The sequence below is a fragment of the Stenella coeruleoalba genome (assembly GCF_951394435.1).
Source record: "Stenella coeruleoalba genome assembly, chromosome: 9".
In the NCBI taxonomy this organism is placed as follows: Eukaryota; Metazoa; Chordata; class Mammalia; order Artiodactyla; family Delphinidae; genus Stenella; species Stenella coeruleoalba.
This window is the reverse complement of record NC_137155.1, coordinates 6,909,492-6,924,295: the sequence shown is the minus strand read 5'-3', so window position 1 is coordinate 6,924,295 and position 14,804 is coordinate 6,909,492.

Below are 14,804 nucleotides of genomic sequence, written 5' to 3'. Positions count from 1 at the left end.
GCTTTGGAAACTTACGCAGAGTGTGCGAGGAATTCTGATTTTAAACACCGTCTCCTTGTGTGGCCTGTTTGCAGGACTGCACAGGCCGCTGGAGCAGCCCTGTTCACCTCTGACCCTTGGCCCACTAACCGAAACAAGGTGAATATTTCTTGGGCCGGTGTGGCGGAGGGAGGACCAGAGAATAAATCTGACCCTACTTCCACTGAAGGTTGATGAATGGCCCCCCTTTCAAGCCGGGGCCCTCTGGCCCTTTTATTCACTGCTCTGGTTTTAAAAAGAGGAGGATGGATTGAGTGCCTTTCAACTGTTTACCAGCAGAAGGGCAAAGATCAGGTTACCAGCCCAGAATGATTCATCTTTTCTCCCAAATCAAAGCCTGTGTCCACAGTGCCTGTGTCCACATGAGTTCATCTTCCGTATTCAGACAGTCAGAGCAGGAGGCCAGGGACAAAATCCTGGGAGAAAGAGAGATGGAGTAATTAGGTGCAGACAGGGAGCAGTGAGGGCTCTTTTTCTGCCTTCACATTGGGACTTGAATAGAGTTTTTCGGGTTTTTTTGCGTTATTTTTTTAAGCGGAAGTGTCTCTGGTTTCCTCCAAGTCAGGACAATTAGCGATGTTTTTCCAAGGATCCTGAGTTGGGACATGTTTTAATTTGAGAAAAGTTTCCACTACAAAAATATGTATTTACATTTAGAAACATGACTGTTGGAACTGTGAGAACCAGCATTCACAATTGAAGGACAAAGTGCTGTGGGTTTGAGACACTGATGCCATGACCACTGGCATTATAAACGTATGGAACATTCCTAACAGAGAGAATATAGTCAAGTATAGAGAACAGCCACTTACAAAATTCTAACATTTTGCCATATTTGTGTCAGTTTTCACTAAGAAATAAAATACACAGAGACCACGGAAGCCCCTCTGTACCTGCCTGTCCTTAAATCGATGTTTTCATCCCCAGAATGTTACTATACTATTACTATGGATAAATGTATCCATAAAAAGATATATAACAAAGTATTGAATTTTATTTGAATACATCATTCAATAATGAGCTTTTTTCACTCACTTATGTTTTTGTCATAACGTTTCACTCAATGTTTATGTTTCGTCCGTAATAATACTGACAGATATAACAATTCATTTCATTGAACTAGTGTAGGACATTTCATTTCATGCATATTGTACACTTCAATCATGATGATGGGTACTTAGGTGACTTCTGTCAAGAGTTGTGAACGGTCTGATGTTACACCCCACTTACCAGCTAACAAGGCTGCCGCAATCTCTTGAATGCTGGTAGAAGAGATGAGATTCCTGGGTCAGAGATGAAAGACTTCATTATTCACAGCCAAAGCAGCAGCCAGAGTGTTGGCATATTTGTGCTGGTTCCCCAAGCCCCCAGACCTACAGGGTGACGTGGAGAGCCAGATGACAGCTGCACAGGTTGGGTTGGGTTGGGTTGCAGGAGAGGACTTCTGAGCTTGGGGATCCTGCAGGTTTTGAGCAGGCAGTAGAGAAGCTGACTCTTGGTCCTGGAGTGAAAAATTCCCTCATCCTTTGAGGTTCCTTCCTGAAAGTACAGCCCTGAAGATGGCTGCATAAAGAGCAGTCAAGGCTGTGCAGTTTGGGCACAGCCAGCAAGGCATGTAGGGGAACCAGAAGCCCAAGGAGGACTGCATCTCCCAAAGCTTCCAAGTGCCAGCTCTTACAGTGGTACAAACAGGCATGCCATTTGTCTCCTTACCCAGCATATGTGAAAAGTAGGTTTGCTTCTCTCCAAATTGTTTTTTACAGTGATTGTGGGAATTTACGATCTCCAATACCACATAGCGATTTTCTTGCTTCTTTATCTCCCGTTGAACCCTTGTGTTGTCAGACACTTTTTTTAAAAAAAAATTTTTATTTATTTTTTGTGGTACGCGGGCCTCTCACTGTTGTGGCCTCTCCCGTTGCGGAGCACAGGCTCCGGACACGCAGGCTCAGCAGCCATGGCTCACGGGCCCAGCCACTCCACGGCATGTGGGATCTTCCCAGACCGGGGCACGAACCCGTATCCCCTGCATCGGCAGGTGGACTCTCAACCACTGTGCCACCAGGGAAGCCCTGTCAGACACTTTAATTTATGCTAAGCTGATGGTTACAGAAGGATAATGCAGGTTGTTTTAATGTTTCCTTGATTTTGAGCATGTTTTCACTTACAATATTGACCTTGCAGTTTCCTCTCTGTCCTTTGCCTTTTCATGACTTTCTGCCTGTTTTTGTGGATTCTCCTTTTTCAGATTGATTTGTAGGTGTTCTTTGTACATCCTGAATATAATTCTTTGCCAGTTATATGTATTAATATTTCTTCTCACTCTATATTTTGTCTTCTCACTTGGTGTATAGATTTTTGTTTCAGAGAATAGTTTTAAAGTTTTAAATATGGAAAAGAAATTAAGGAAAAAATCCATTTACAATAGCATCGGAAAGATTAAAATACTCAGTAATAAGTTTCACTAAGGAGGTGAAAGAGCTGTAAACTGAAAACAATCAAAAAGTTGATAAAAGAATTGAAGAAGATACAAATAAATGGAAAGATATCCCTGCTTTGTAATGAATATGTTTAAAATATAAATTTTCTCCTAAATTCTGATTGAGATGCATCATACAAGTTAATTTGCATTGTGATTTTCTCTTTAAGTCATGAGTTATTTCAGTTATTTTAAGTTTCATTATTATGGCTGTTTTCAAGTAATCTATCTCTATTTTTTGCTCTAACTAAATGGTTCCATTGTGGTCAGAGAAAAGTTCCAGATAATATTAATTTTTTAAAAATATGTTGAGATTTCTTTTGTGGTATATTGCACAATGAATTTTTGTAAAGAATCTATGTGACCTCAAATATAACGTATAGTTCCTTTTTGTTGAGTATAGGGTTTCATAAAGAACTATCAAATCAAGATTAATGTTTATCAAAATCTTTCCTACTTTTACTGCTAGTTGTATACTTGATCCTTCTTTTTCAGATGGAGGTAAAGTTGTCATTACATCCTTGTAATTCTGTACATTTTTCCTTCATATAATTCAAGACAATGTTGTTGGGTACAAGTAAGTTCATGATTATTATATCTTAATTATTGATCATTCCTTTAAATTTATCCCTTTTAATACTTTTAGCCTCAAATTCTATTTTTCATATCAATATTGCTTTCTTTTGGTTAATATTTGTATATTTTAACTGTTATTTTCAACATTTCTATGTTGTTTAGATATGCTTTTTTAAAAGAATTATTATTTTTATTTTTAACTACTTTATTTATTTTTGGCTGCATTGGGTCTTCGTTGCTTCGTGTGGGCTTTCTGTAGTTGTGGTGAGCGGGGGCTACTCTCCGTTGCGGTGTGCGGGCTTCTCATTGCGGTGGCTTCTCTTGTTGCAGAGCATGGGCTCTAGGCACGCGGGCTTCAGTAGTTGTGGTGCGTGGGCTCAGTACTTGTGGCGCATGGGCTTAGTTGCTCCATGGCATGTGGGATCTTTCTGGACCAGAGCTAGAACCCGTGTCCCCTGCATTGGCAGGCGGATTCTTAAGCACTGCACTACTGGGGAAGCCCTAGATATGTCTTTCATATAAAACACTTAGATGATTTTTGTTATTTAAAAACTCAATATGATAGTTTCTGCCTATTAGTAGGTTTATTCATCATATTTCTTATTATAGGTGACATATTTGACCTATTTACCAATCTTATCTTTTGCTTTTACTTATCACTTTTTTCTCTGCTTTTCTTTTAAAAACTTCCTTTGTGCCTCTGTTCTACTGTAAATATTTTGTATATTCTTTCCCCTGTTTTAATGGTTTCTAAGCACACACACAGTCTGTTGACAGTTATCCTTACTTAATATATAATATATTTGCAACATATATCTCTTTATATGATATATCCTTAATTCATAATACAGTATATATATATATTTTTTTTTTACATATAGCTTAACATACACTTTAACTGTCATTCAACATTACATTTCCTCCCTCTGCACCTAAAAGAACACAGCATCTTGTAAATACCTGTTGAACATCACCCACCCCATGTAATTTTTGTTTACATGTTTATCTTTTTAACAAAAATTGTTAATGTATATATACATTATATATGTATAATCAATAATTAACATGTACCTGTATATGTATAACCAATAAGCAGTTTCATTTTTAACATAATATATCGAGTTCCAACCTCACCCTTGGTCTTGTATACCATGACTTCTGTCTGGGTTCACTTTTCTTCTCACTGGTCTACAACTTTTCATGATTCTCTTAGTGAGTGTCTATGGGTAGGAAACTGGAAGAGCTTTCATATGTCTGAAATGTCTTCCACCTGACTGCATCCTAGATGCTAGCTTACATGGCATAGGATTGTAGGTAATCAATATTTTCCCTTTGAAAATATCACTCCAGTGCCTCTGGCCTCTGCTTTTCCTGATGAGAAGTCTTCTGTCATCTGGCTGATATCTGTTGTATGTTGTCTTTTCTCAATTTTCTGGTAGCTTTTAGCATTTCTCCTTCCCCATGACACATGAAGCTGCTGTACCAGGTGCCATGGTGTGGACTCCCTGTCATTCAGGCTGCTTGATGCTTTGAGCACTTCTGATCTGAGGACTTACATATTTCTTCAGTGCCTAAATTTTCTCAGTTATTTTATCTTCAAGGTAGATTTGCTTCCATTCTCTCCCTTCCCGTTTTTTGGAAACCCACAATCTGGGGACCTTTTGTTGATATGTTTTCATCTCTTTGCTCTCTGCTAGATCCTGGAGAAATGATAGCATTTGATTCACCATTTTGCCTTCAACTGTATCTAGTCTAGAGTTTATCTTTTTTCTTGTAATGTCAGTGTTATACTTTTGATTTCTTAAATTTCTAATTTTTTAATCATTTGTATTTGGTTTATGTATGACAGTTCTATTTCATAATTCCTTATTTTTTAAAAAATGTTTTATATTTACATATAGGAGTTTTTGTATTGAGTGTTGATTTTATTGTCTTTCTTTATCTTCAGATAGCTTCAGGTGCTTTGAATTTTTAATATCATCTCATTTTGAGTAGGAAGTTTTTGTTTTGATATTTTGTTTCATTTTATCCTTCCTTTCTCTTACCTACCTCTCTTTTTCTGGTGGTTTTTTGGATCCCCACCTGCTCTCCCAGGCAAGGCAGAACCAGTTCTTCTCTTGCTGCTTTGTGGGGTGCTACCCTCAGGGTCACTGCAGGGATCCCAGACTCGGCCTCTTTGCTAGCCAGGCATCTCGATGGTGCAGCCACTGTTCTCCCTAGGCCCATAGGAACGTACTGCTACATTCCGCCACCTTGCACACAGGGGCTGGAGCTATGGCGCTCCAGGCTCCGTCTCTCGGTTTGCATGTGTCCAGCGCCCTGCAGGAGCTGGCCTGCTGCAGGACTAGATGCACAGCAAGGCCGTTCTTCTTCTGCCCTTCAGAACCCTGGCTGGTCCTGCCTATTTGGTTTACTTGGCTTGTGTGAGTCTGTCAGTGCCTTGCGTCCGGCACAGAGGTGGATGCACCCAAGGACCACATGCCTCGTGCCATTCTGAACAGAATAGCAAGAGCCGAAACGTTGCCAGCATTAGGCCCTGTCCTTCATCGAGGGGCCTCCCAGGGAGCCACGCAGGCACTGAAGCCAGTAAAGCACACGGCTGCCCGCTGTCGACTGCAGTTGACAAGGCAAGTCAAGAGTGATGCCCCACGTGTCCTCACAGCCACTTCCACAAGGTTCCACCCAGGGAGCTTGTTTCAAATCAGTGCTGTAAGAGTGTTTCCCGCTGAAGGACTTTCCAGCAGGGGTACCTTTTGATCATGGCTACCAGCACCTGGATTTCAGCAATTTATTTTCCTCCTCGTTGTCATTTGCTTTCTCCTCTATGACTTTTATTTCCTCATCTTGTTCCTTAATTACCTTGTAGTGCCGAGAGTTTTCTTTATACATCATCTCAACATTTCTTTTTATGGAGAGAGGCAAGTATAGAGAGAAACAGAAAAAGAGAACTCACTCCCCTTGGCAATATTAAGGGTTAAAATTTTTTTCTATGATTGAAGTTAATTCTTTGAGATATAATCAACATATGACATTATATTAGTTTCAGGTGTATGCATAATGATCTGATATTTGTGTATATTGCAAAATGATCACCTCAATAAGTCTATTCAGCATCCATCACGTCACATAGGCACAATTTTTTTCTTATGATGAGAATTTTTAAGATCTATTCTCTTAGCAACTTTCAAATATACAATACAGCACTATTAATGACAGTCACTATGCCATACATTATATTCCCATGACTGACATATTTAATAACTTGAAGTTTGTAGCTTTTGACCAACTTCACCCATTTTGACTATCCCGCACCCCGACTCCCTGTCTCTGGCATCCACCAATCTGTTCTCCGTAATTTTTTTTTGAAGATTCCACACATAAGTGTAATCACACAGTATTTGTCTTTCTCTGTCTGACTTACTTCACTTAAAAGTGTTTTAATAAAAACAAAAATTAAACCTGTAAGCTATTTTTCCAGTTTTCTCACATGTGGCTATACCGTCAGATTCACAGAAAATGCTGCGCTTCCTTATTCCCGTCCAGCCAAGCGCTGATGCTGCTGTGAGGTTCCCAGGCTGTGACATGGGAGCGGGACCCCAGGTTAAGGGACAATGGCTCTCAGAGTGCATGTTAAGACTGGAGGTGAGAGAACCCAATTAGCCTTGCTGAGCAGCACCCCAGCGGGCCCCCCCCCCCAACCGAGCTGGGAGTTCAGCAAGAAAATAATTAGATATTCAGGATGGGATGAAATGAAAGGCCCTTTTGAGGAAACAACACTGTTTCCCAGAGAATTAGGGAGACGCCTGTGGGCATAGCGCTTTCAGAGGGGCCAGGGGACAGAGTGAATTTCAGAGGGTCTATGCAACTGGCTCTGAGGCCACTCCCCTCCCCTCCGAGCTGGCTCTCACAGCAAGGAGCCTTGGGACCTTGACAGCTTTCTGGAAAAACAAAACAGTTGCGTATGCAGAATTTCATTGGCATCAGATCACTTTTGTACCAAGGAGGCCATGTAGTCCTCCAACACCCTGGGGGAATACTTTCATTGTGTTTGTCCTGCAGAAAAGTTGCGGATTAACTCACACTTTTCTAGGGCCAACTGCGAGCCAGAAACTCAATAAAAACAATGAATTCATCCTCCTCTGCCAGCAGGGGAGGTAAGAGAGGTGTCCACATTTTAGAAAGGAGGAAACCACATCGCCTGGAAATTGGGAGTTGCTCAAAATTGACACAATGTGGAGGAAGGGCCCTGACCTTGGCCTCTGACCCCACAGGCTCTGCACCTTCCACCCCTATGCAACGCTACCTGCCAAAAAAGTGCAATATTCCAAAGTTCTAAAACCGCCAGCTCAACCAATTACTCACAACCATCACTAAACACCACCAGGACCAGTTGGGGTACAGATGTAGCACGTTGGTGCAATCATACCTCTGTTTCTCAAGGCTGTGTTGGGAAGTTCCTTTTACACCTTCCCCAGTGATTGGTTCCCAATTAATTTTCCCAAACACACCCTTCTCCCACGTCCACTTGCCCAGTGGCTCTGCCGATGACGCTCTGATTTTTGCGGATTGAGACTCCTTTCGGACTTCTGGCCTCCAGAACTGTGAGGTAATAAATTTGCCATTTTAAGCCACTTAGTTTGCTGTAACTTGTTACAGCAGCAGTAAGAGACTAATGCACTCACAGAAAGTGCCTAGCAGGGGCCGTGTCAAGAAAAAGCTTCCATGCGTGGCACTGGCATCTTTTCCATTACCACACCATTGTGGGCTTAGGTACCCAGAAGTCACAGTGGAGCATGCTTCAACATACTTAAATTTTAAGACCACCCCGATCCCAAAGCATATGTCAACCCCCTCCTCCATGCCATGCAGACTGACGAGGAAGACCCAGCAGTGCGCCTCCGGTGCACACTTACCGGTACTAACCTGCACCACACACATCATGGCCAAGGTGACAGCCTGTCCATCTTGCCTGTTCTGGGACTGGGCCTGCCCTGCCTCATCCTGAAGTTGTCTGTTGGCTTCTTGCTTCCCCTGCCGGAATAGGTGTCCTTGAAAAGTGGTCACACGTGTCTTATCATCCTTGTGTCTTTCACAGATATTTGCGAACAGTGGGTGCTCAACAAATAGTTTTGGAGTGAATGAATCAGTGAAAAAAGTCTGTCAACCCATAGCCCATGGAATGGAACAAAACATCATTCGACGGGGATATATTTCACGGAGTCTTGAGACTTCACTGGGGGAAGGAGGAATGTTCGGCGACTGGGAGACCTCTTTTCACCTACCACACGCCAGGCATCATGGCTATGCAGGGCTCTGCCACATCTGGACACCCTCTCATTATTCATACATGTAAAAATGGGGCAACATCCCAAATAAATTAGCCTATCGGTCATGAATTTTACTGTCGGAGGAGACCTCCAATTCTCAAACACGTAAATGCACACAGAGAATAACAGGAGTTTCAATCACAGCAGAGTTGCCATTTGCCGTCAGGCACCGTGCTATGTGCTTTACACGCATTATCATGGATTCTCATAAACTTCTTTGAGGCAGGTTTCACTTTACTCCCATTTTGCCCATAAGGTAATTGTGCTGTAAGGCGATCGTGCGCCTTGCCCAGGTTATAAGGGACAACACTGAAGGTCTCCCAGCTCTGCCTGACTCCAGCCTCTCCCAATCTGCAGCCCAGTCTCTCCAGACCCGCAGCATGGACTGTGTTTCCCTGGGTGCCAGAGGCATGTCCCTACCATCCATCTGCTGCTACCTTTTTGTTTTGTTCTGTTTTGTTTTGTTTTTTGCGGTACGCGGACCTCTCACTGCTATGGCCTCTCCCGTTGCGGAGCACAGGCTCCGGACGCGCAGGCTCAGCGGCCATGGCTCACGGGCCCAGCCGCTCCGTGGCATGTGGGATCCTCCCGGACCGGGACACGAACCCGTCTCCCCTGCATCGGCAGGCGGACTCTCAACCACTGCGCCACCAGGGAAACCCTGCTGCTACCTTTTTTTAATGCACTCTAAACCCAGTATTTTGAAACTATTTTGAATCCAAACATATGAGTATGCACTCCAAATTCAGTAATCGCCTTAGCAAATTCTGAGCTGACCACAGAGGTTTTTAAATGGATTCAAAACAGCAGCCCAGCTGACTTCAAAGATTTAGTTTGAATAACCATTTTATACAGAATTATTAAGTCAAGAAAATGAGAGTTATTAACTTTGCAAGGTTCAATTTTTAACTGTACAAAATGAAGACTTTATTTTAAAAACCTGCTTTAAATATCAGAATTCTATCCTGGTCCATTCAATTGCATGTATTATACTGATGTGATAACTTGTAGGAACAGACAGGATAGACTAGAAATTCCACAAAATAAAATTTAGTCTTTTGATACTCAAGCCGACTCAGTAAAACCAATAAACAAATATAACAATACACAGCTTTAGGGCAACTGGCAAATGAAGCATTTGGGAAACCTGCAGAGTCGGAATCCTACCCCCATCTCAACTGTCAGAATGGTGATTTTGAGTAACCGTCTGATGACAGATAAACCTTGATTTTTAACCCCAGTTTCCCATTTACTTGTTATGTGAACTGGAACAATTAACAGCTTCCTGGAACCTTGTCTTTTCTCATGTGTAAAACCAGGAGGTCTGCTAAAATTGGTTGTTGTGGAGCTTAAGTAAATTAGTGTTTGTAAGCACCCTAGCACAGCACCAGGCCATCAAAAGTCCTCAATGCCTGCTGACCGAAATGAAAAAAAAAAAAAATTCTTGGTCCGAAACAAATTCCAAATCAATCTGATATAAAATAGCAGAGGAAAAAAAAATCATGGTCATGCTCTCGGGATGAAAAGCCTCTGTAAAGCACAACCCGAAAAGTGAAGCAAAACCAGCACGTGTATAAGCACATTTAATTTGAGACTTCTGTGCATCTAAGGTTCTCCCCTGGGAGGTAGGATTGCATAGTGGTTAAACATCGCCCAAGTTAACATATTAGCTTCACCACCTCATAGCTGTGTGATCCAGGACAAGTTAATAATAAAACCTACTTCACAGGGCTGTGTGATGATTAACTAGTTAATATTTATAAAGAACTTAGTGCCTGGCATGTGGCAAGCAACAAAAAATATAGCTTCTTAGTATTAGCTATCAACAGAAATAAATTTAGAAGGCAAAAATGGACTAGAAAGAATACTTAAAATTCTGACAGACATGGGCTCATGATTCGTATGTTGGGGATTAGGGTAGAATGAGGTCATATGGGTGGGGCCCTAACCCAGTCTGACTGGTTTCCTTACATGAAGAGGAGATTAGGACTCAGACACACACAGAGAATAGATGATGTGAGGACATGGGGAGAAGACAGCCGTCTACACGCCAAGGAGGCCTCAGGAGAAACTAACCCCGCTGACACCTTGATCTCAGACTTCCAGCCTCCAGCACTGTGAGAAAATAAACTTCTGTCACTTAAGGCACCCTATCTGTGGTACTTTGTGATAGCAGCCCTAGCAGGCTAATACACTTACTAAATAAAGATCTCTTAAAATCAGACCAAAAGGTAAATATTGCAAATACATGAACAAGCAATATACTAAAAAAAAAAAAAAAAAAAAGTGGTCAGCAAAAATAAAAAATATGTTAAACTTCACTAATTATCAAAGGAATGTGAATTCCAGCAATGAGCTACTAGCTATTAAGACTGAACAAGATGAAGAAGAAAGATAATCCCCAATATGGATCACCATTGAAAAGAGGGGGAAACTCTCTCATGGCTGGTGGGAAAATAAATTGGAAAAATCTTTCTGGAGGGCCATTCAGCAACAGTTATCAAAGTTTTATCTACAAAATGCATTCTATCCGATCTTGCAAGATTTTTATTTAGGTTTTTTCCCTAAGAATATAGCTGGACAGGTAAGCAATAATTTGTTCCGCTAATGTCCGACCAGGCACAGAGACCTCTGCTGCTGCTCTCTGCCATGGCCACGGTCCGAGAGCATGACAAGGACTACAGGGCAGCTGTGTACCCACTCTCCTTCTCACTGTTCTTCTAGTTTTGACTTATGGGCTTTTTTCTTCCTTAGACACAGACATGTGTCTCTGGGCTGGAAGTAGGAATGACACCACCAAGCTTGCTCAGGATCACTATTTCTTAAACAGCTTTACTGAAGTATATTCAACAAACAAAGTGCAGCTGTTTACGGTATACTATTTGGTATATACACACCTGTAAAACCACCACCACAATCAAGATAGGAACACAGCCATCACCCCTCAAATGTTCCTTTGTGTCTCCTTGTGACCCCTCCTTCCAGCAGCCCCACCTCCAGCCCAGGCAGCCATGGATCTGGTTTCTGTCACTACCCATTAGTTTGCATTTCCTGGAATTTTGTATGAGTGGAATCATTCAGTAAACACTCATTTTTGTCTGGCCGCTTTCACTCAGCGTAAGTATGGTGGGATTCTTCCATGCTGTAGCATGCATCAATAGTTCGTTCCTTTTTATTGCTGAGGATGTGTAGGTATGATGTGCCACAATTTGTTTATCCATTCACCTGTTGATGGAATTTGTGTTGTTTGCAACTGGGAGCTATGACAAATAAAGCTATAATGAACATTGGTGTGCAAATCTTTATAAGGGCCTATGATTTCATTGATCCCGGGTAGTCACCTGGAAGTGGAATGGTTGGCTCATAACTTTTTAATAAGCTGCTTCAAGACAGCGTAATCAAGATTGGATTTACCCTCCTACCTGAAACAGCTAAAAAAAAACTACAGAAAAAAATATATGAAACAATGGTTATCAAGACACTGGACATCAGTGACAAAGGCCAGTAATTGCTGAGAGGCAGTAAATAAGGAGGATGAGCCCCGTGATGGCTCCAGTCACACTGTGTGAGGGTTTCCAGGCTACGGCACAGGAAAGGGAGACCCAGGCAGGCCCAGAAAATTCCTTAGCTAGAAGATGGAGATGAGGGTCTAGGGGTTCAGAAAGCTGGAGTTAGCAGGAGAGAGGGCCAGAGAGAAAGCTGCAGATATGCAAGGGTCCCCTTTGAGTAGATATCAGAATACAAATTGGAGAGTGCATGAAAGGAAACTCTGGAGGTCTGGGGAAATAGATGCAGAACAGACACACATGTTAGAATTAGCAGGTACAGACACTAAAAGAGTTATTTAAGTAGAGATATGGAAGATACGTTTTTTTAAAAACCAATGAATTGAACTTCTAGAAGTGAAAACTATAATGTGTGAGACTGATACACACACACACACACACACACACACACACACACACACACTGGCTGGGATTCAGGGAGGATTAGACACTGCAAAAGAAAGAATTAGTCAACTTGAGTATATAGACATACAAAATATTCAAAATGAAACACAAAGAGAAAAAAAAAAAGATTGTTTTAAATGACAAGAACACCAGTGAGGTGTGGGACAATTTCAAGCGTCTCACAGGTACTGACACCAATAAGAGTGAAGGGGGTAGGTCAGGAAAAATACTTGAAGAAATAATGTCCCCCAATTTCCCAATCTTCATGAAAACTTTAACCCCCAGATCCAAGCAAAAGCTGAGTGTCATAGACATGAAGAAAACCACACCAAAAAAACCAAATTGCCCAAAACCAGCAATAGAGAGAAAAATCTTTCAAGCACCTAGAGAGAAAAGACACTTTACAGGGAACAAAGATAAGGATACAGTGACACAAAAACAGATGAAACTGTGAGGAGAAGCAGACAGCACCACAATCTCAGAGGGCAACTTCCACCCCTGCCGGTGAGTGAGAGGACAGGCAGGCAGATGAGCAGGTGCAGGAGGCTGGACGACACCATCAGCCACCGTGACCCAGACGGCAGCAGACTCTGCGCCCTTCACCAACTTAGACCACATTGTGGGAATAACCCAAGTCTCAGTAACTTTCAAGGATTCAGGCCATATGGTGTGTTCTCTGACCACCACAGAATGAAACTGGGAATCAGCAGTTACATGAGGACATATGGAAAATCCCCAAATGCATGAACACTAAAAGACGTGTTTCTAAATAACCCATGGATCAAAGAAGAAATCAAAAGGGAAAAGAGAAGGTATCTTGAACTGAATTAAAAATGAAAATATACTGTATCAAAATAGGTGGGGTGTCACTAAAGCAGTATTCTAAGAGACAATTATAGCACGAAAGGCCTACATTAGAAATGAAGTCAGGTCTCAAATCAACAACCTCAGCTTCTACCTAAGAACTATAAAAAGAACAAATTAAGCCTAATATAATCAGAAGAAAGGAAATAATAAAGATCAAGGCAGAAATCAGTGCCTTGAAGAAAGATAAAAGCAGGTTCTTTGAGAACAATAAAGTCTATGATCAACCTCTAGCCAGACTGAGAAGAAAAAGAGGCCACAAATGACAAATAACCACCACAGAACATAATTTTTCCTAACCATCCCATTTCTGGACTCTTGTTTATCATTCTGGGGAGACACAAAAAGTACAAACAGGAGAGCCAAAAATGGTCACACCAAGCAGATGAAGCAACTCAAAGAAATGTCAAATGGGGATATTGAGAAGGGGCACTGTCATATGGGATGGGGGGCAATGCCATGTGGGGACTGTGGAGAACGATGGAATACAGGAGCGGTAGAGGCAGAGGCGTTACTATATGGGCTGTCACACGTGACTGTCTTCCTTGACATGGCGTGATATGGATGCTGGGACCTGGACCTCCTTCCTCCTAACCTCAGTGGCAACTCTGATCTTGAACTAGATCCACTTGGAATGCAAGGCTAGACTTTATTTTGGAAGGAATTTTGTCCATGGAATAAACACCGATGATGATATCTTTTTCAGAAATGAGACTGAGCTAACAAGTTGTTACATTTGTAACTAAGTTAAGACTTTTTGTTCTGTAGAGAGAATCTCAAGTCTTTGGAAGTGTATTCTTTCACAGGCTTACCTCAATTCAATAACTTATCTGGTCTCAAGAATGCCGGAACTGGCCCTGCCCAGCACACAAAAATTTCCATTTATTTTTTAGGCTAGGGCAGCAAACCTGGATCCAGAGAAGAAGAAAGCAGACACTGCTGACAGCAGATGTCCTGCCAGTAAGTCAGGTGGCTACGCATTCCACCAGGCAACCCTGTCAAGAGGTCAGATTATAAGTGGTACATGTCGACAGCATGAGTCCTTGGTCCCTGGCAGACTCAGTTTCATTGGTCAATTTCCGTTTGGGATATGATGTTACTCAAATGCTGGTGAGCCTTTCGTGGCTAAAATATGCCTAACTGTTGATTTTTAAAGGAGCAAGTTGCCAGATAGCTGAGCTATAATGTCGAGAGGGTATCCTTGCTTCCGGCAGGGCTTCTGAAGCTCTCCAGCTTGGCCTGATTTTCTGATCTTTCTTCCACCCACATTTCCTGCTGGTGTTCTCTCTGGAGATATTTGGTTACTGACACAAACATATTACCCTGATCCCAGATAATACAGAATTTTTAAGCTTCTAAGAGTGACTCTACAGAACCTACCATGGCACAGGATCTCCCCCATCTGTCTTGGTACAAAAGAAAGTAGAAACAGATGGTGCAGGGCCCAAGACAGGGCTGGATCTCATTAGGCAGAAATCAGAACAACTCAGGATGTCTACTCCCTGAGGATCTTAGATGCCTTCATGCTCTGGAACTCTTACCCTTAAAAAGATAATTGGAGAGAAGGAT